Source organism: Coffea eugenioides, chromosome 4 (assembly GCF_003713205.1).
Source record: "Coffea eugenioides isolate CCC68of chromosome 4, Ceug_1.0, whole genome shotgun sequence".
NCBI lineage: Eukaryota > Viridiplantae > Streptophyta > Magnoliopsida > Gentianales > Rubiaceae > Coffea > Coffea eugenioides.
Window position 1 is genome coordinate 36,114,782 of NC_040038.1, and position 5,728 is coordinate 36,120,509.

Here is a 5,728-nt window from a genome sequence, read left to right on the forward strand (position 1 = left end):
GAAAGAAATTCATTGAATTTTCTTTCTTTTTATTTATTTAATCACTTAATCTTATGCAATTAAAATTCTTCACACCATATGTTTGAGTCTCTGTGGCTACTTCCAAATACACGATGCAAGAAAACTTCTAATGGAAAGTTATAGAAACTAAGTAGTCAACTTGTTGACTAGAAATCCTTGATTTTAATCACTGAACTATATATGATTAAAATTATAACATACCAAATGTCTGAGATACTGTAGCTACTCTCAAAACATAAAGTGTGCTAGACTTTATAATGATAAAAAATAGTCAACTAATTTTTATTTCAACAAAAGAATTTCCTAATTTCCTTTTAACTACCATTTATTTTAATCACTAATCTCTATGTGATTGAATATTGTATGCATCAATTAGTTGAGATGCAAAGAAAAACTTTACAAAGGAAATTTTATGAAATTCGAATGTAGTCAACTATACCAATGTTGACATCAAATATTTAAGTCATAATATGAGATGAGTGACCATAATTGTATATTGCAAATATACTATATTATCGCGCCCCATTTTAAAAAATTAGTTTTAGTAATTTGAAAATTGAGTTTTTGATTTTAGAGAATAAAGAAAATAAAGAAAAAGGGTCTAATATGGGACTTAAAAGTGCGACAATTTGGGTCCAAAATAATAGTCTAAAAAAGGTTTTAAGAAAAAATAAGAGTCGCAACTTGGTATTGAGTTTAGATATACCAATTCACCCAAAAATATATTTTAAATAAATAAAACCCTTTTTAGACGACTCCAAGTTTTTGAAAATAAGAGAAAAGAGTTCGGGAGTCACATTTGAAGAAAGCGAAGGTGAAGATTTGATCTAAGGCATCCTTTCTATCTAGTCAAAACCAGTTGCGAGATTTAGTCAAAAAATTTTCTTAATCTAACCTATAAAACTTATCACATTAGAATGTTTCTATATGGATGCAAATCTAGACCTACGAGTTATCAGAAGGGTTGGAATGTCTCTTCAAAATTTAATCGGTGCAAATCACATTAATTGTGATGTCCAAGAATGATTTCTTGAAAAGATCATGAATATGCAAAAAATGAGACTCGAAGAAAAAAATTATAATATATAAATATACATGACCTAGAAAAGAAGAACGCAACATAACGGATACGGGATGCTAAAATTTGTGACTCAATTTTCCTTTTTATAGAGGAGATACGAGCACGCTAAGGTTAAGAAGCCATATTCGTCCATTTCCCATATTTGAAGACTGACTCTCCTAACCTAATCAAACAAATGGACTAACCTATTTCTATTTTTCTAAATAGAATGTAAGTCTAAATGTTATATTTCGCATACATAAGGATAAGGGAGATCATATATTGAGGAAATATCATACAAGATCAGAAAAGATCCTAAAAATGAAAAAACATATATGAAATGCAATGAATGTCACGCAAAAAACGTGAATCTAGTGCGAAACGGCCTAAAGAGTCTAGTATTGGACTAACCCATTTCTACAAGTTTTCACTAGCGTTGGAATAGTGAGAAAAAGGCGTGAAAGACCACAGCTAGCATTGGACTAGTGTGATGATGTCATGCATTTATTATAAACAAATAATCCGAGGACTCATATTTTTATTCTTATTTTAGCCTATTTTAAAATTATTTACATTGTTGTTACAAAATTTTATTATTTTAGCATGAATTTTACTTAAATTATACTTTTATCGTTTACGCGTCAAATTTTTTGTAAAAGTCACCGGCGCGACTAATTGGATATTTGGAGAATTAATTTTAGACTAGTAAGAAGAAGTATTAGTGGTGCAAGAGGAGCTATTTTGGAGGATTAGTATTTAAGTATAGCAAACAAGAAGGAAATTGATGGAGGCTACTCCGCCATCGTCGGATCAAGGGGACAAAATGGTGTGGGCTCCAAGCACCTCGGGGGAGTTTTCTATAGCGTCAGCTTATCAGGTAATGTGACATGGTGATAATATTTCTGGACTCCTTTCGGGTTTATGGCATCGGGTCTTACCACTGAAAATTTCATTTTTTATGGTACGTTTGATGAATGGGAGGCTGCCAGTGATGGATGTACTGCATAAATTCGGTGTGGCCGGCCCGTCTCGTTGTTTTTGCTGTCACTGTCCTTCTCCGTAGACTATAGACCATACTTTTTGTACTGGTGGGGTTGCCAGAATAGTTTGGGATTTCTTTGAAGTGTTGGTTGGCGGGTTTGGTGAAGCTTTCACGGTAAGGCATAAGGTGATTACTTGGTGGTTGAAAGCTGGAAAGAGCCCTTACATTAGGTTGGTATTTCGAATTTTGCCCTCCTTGATTTGTTGGAACTTATGGAAAGCGAGAAATAAGTTTGTCTTTGAAGGCAAGGTATTGACAGTGAAGCACATTTGCGAGTGTATTGTCATTGAGCTTTAAGAGTACTTTGGCATGCACTTTGAAGAGGCTAGCATTCCTTGTTCTTCGTGGCCTCGTTTCTTTGAGGCAGTAGCTAGGTTGAGAATGTCGGTGAATGTGGTGCCGGTTAGATGGAGCAGCCCAGCTCCAGCAGTGGTGAAGTTAAATACAGATGGATGCTCAAGGGGCAACCCTGGGAGGAGTGGAGGGGGAGGTCTGATTAGGGATAGGAATAGGCAGGTCATATTAGCATTTTCCTGTTATTTTGGGGAGATGCCTAATTTGCAAGCAGAAGTGAAAGCACTACTACACGGGGTGCAGTTGGGTATAGCTCGAGGACTGGCCAATGTACACTTGGAGTCTGACTCGTTGGTCCTTGTCCAGATCATTCAGGGAAGAGTCAAGTGTCCGTGGGTTGTGCAGCGGGACGTACAAGAACTGCTGCGGTATAGCCGTCATTACAAAGAGATTTCAAATTGCTTGCGAGAAGCGAATAAACCTGCGGATAGACTATCGAAGCTTGGAGCTGATTCGGGGGAGTCGGTAGTTTACGACTCCTTCGTTGATCTTCCCCGCTTGGTTAGAGGAGACGTTACTTTGGATAGGTGGGGTTGCCCTAGTTTCCGTAGGGGTAGATATAAAGGATAGGTTGGGTTACTTGTTCAGGCATGCTGCGGGTGTTGTCTCCCTCTATGTACTTTCGATTCTTTATAATAATAAAATAAATTGATAAAAAAAAGAGAAGGAAATTGATAGTGCATGACACTATTACACTACTATTCAAAGCTGACTTTCTAACCAAACAAAAGGCTAGCTTTTCTTCTTACCTTTTCAACACAAATCAAAACATCATCTTCCCTCATTCCCTCTCTCTAAGTGGCCGAACCTTGGGAGCTCAAGAGGAGGAAGAAAAGCTTCAACTTTTGCCATTAATCTTGCTCAGAGATTCACACCCAACCCTCAAGATCTTTGGAAATTGATCAAACTAGAGGAAAGTTGATAACTTGTGGTGGTTTCTTGGTGGATTGTTGGTGAATAACTTGTCTCCAACTAGGGTTCAAGAGGCTTGAAGAGGTAACAAGTTCACCTCTTTTGATCTTTAATTTTTACAAGAGTTAGTAATGGTTAGTGGTTGTTTTGCATGGATTTGTAAACCCTAACAAAAAATCTAAGCTAGAGGACTTGAGGAAACCCTTGTTTTCTTACTTTATATCTTAGGTAGTGGTCTTGAAGTGAACTTATAGGTAAAGGACTTGAGAATTCTTGTTTGTTTGGTTGTAATCTTGTGAATTATGGTTTGATATTTGGCTTGGTAGTGGAGAGAAAACTTGAAGAAGTCAAGGGGAGGAGCAGTCTGAATTTCTGCTGTCTTGTTCCCTTGTTTTAATTTCAAATTTTGTTGCTCAAATGGTTGCAAAAATGCTTGTTTGATGTTGTATTGTGTGTGTAAAAATTATCTCTCAAAAATTGTTTCAATTGGTTGGGTAAAACTTGAATTTTGAGAAAAGAAAGAAATCTGGAAAATTTGCCCAGGTCAGCCGACCAGGGTCTCTTTGACTGCACATAAATCTTTGTACAAAAGTTAAAATCGAGTGCTGTTTGTGGCATTTGAAACTAGACACCAAGGGATTTCTAACGGTATAAAATTCCCCTACTAATTCGTTTTGTGTGAGCCGAAGCGAACTGGCAAAGTGGACTGATCTGCTTCTCCTATTTACCGGAGAAAATTATATAGCTACATCTTGTGGCTCAATTTCGTCCCTCTTGTGAAAAGAATTTGAACACGATTTCTTCTGATGATTTATAGAATTTTGAATCTAGTTTTTAACGCCATAAACCATTCCCAATTTGGACTTGTGTAACTTTAGTTATGGCATGATTTTGAAACTGTGTCGAAGTTTTATGACTGAAAATCCGCGGAATAGGTTGCAAAAATCAGTTTTCTTAAAACTGTTGTATCTTGCTGTTGGAAAATCTAAATTGAGCTCTGCTTGTTGCGTTTGAAACTTGACTTGAAGTTCTTTCAGTGTTATGAAATTTAGAGGCTAATTCAATTTCAGAGAATTTTGCTGAATTTTGAAACTCTACTGAAAATCAAAACTGTTCCTGCCCTGTTTCAATAAAACAACAAGTTTGAGCTGAGATTTGAATGATTTTTGATTGGAATCAGGGAAAAGTGTCTTCTGGAAAGTTTTAGTACTTTGAATCTAGTTTCCAACGGTATAAAGTTTTCAGTTTTTAGACATACTGAACTTAAGATATGATTTTTCACGTGTTGTCGCGTAAAGTTGGAAATTTCTGGGTTACAACAAAATGAACCTTTTAAGAATTCCCAACTATCTTATGAGATTGATAGTCCATTTCAAACTTGATTTCATGGATGATACAAGTTCTCTTGTGACTTTAAACCTTCATTTTTGAATCTCGATTTTCAATGGATTAAAACTCTTTTGAGGCGCTGTCCTAAGTTCTAAGCAAACAAATTTTCTCCTTGTATGCTAAGTGACATAGGGTATCCGTGAGTGATGGTTGGTTGATATTTCTTTAGGTGTTCAAGAGAATTTCGAAAGGAATCCCGGTGCGGACAACTAAAAGACTTAATTGCTTGCTTGCTTTTGGAAATTGGTGAGTATCAAGTGCATGACTTGTTGTATAATACTTAAACTACTTCTTGTTGAATATGTGAATTGGACTTATCGAGACGAGTGTGTACTTTATCGCACTCGTTCACTCTTGCTTGACTTGATAATTGACTTGTTCGTACTTGATAATCATACTCGTGCTTTTACATGACTTGGTGTCGATTTGAGAGAAATCTCATCGACTTATACTTGTACTTGTGGGGATGCCTAAAACCCATCCGCTAACCTCGTAACTCAAGCCGGCAAGGGCTTGGTCAAGAAGTTTGGTGAATCATGGGAAATTATAAATGTTAATCTTTTGAGATCTTACTTGGTGTACTCAAGTAGTATTGCCATTTCGTGTGTGTTTGGTTCCAGATCCGAGAGGGTGATATGGTGGATAGAGGAAGTAAGTGGGGTTCTACAGACTTATTACTTACTTGGATGACGGAGTGTCAACACTTGGAAATGTTGGATTAAGACCTTGGCAAAGCAGTGTGGATTTAGCTCCTGAGAACTTCCGTATCCTTTATTGAATGTGTTTTGCTTTCTTTTGTGAGTTACATGAATATTATGTTTGCCCTTGTTTTATAAGTTTTAATGCTCATTGTACTTGCTTGTTTGCCTGTTTTTTGGGCCTCACTGAGCGTTAACTCACCCCCTTAAGTTTGTTTTCCTTTACAGGAACTTGAAGTGGATAGATTTTTG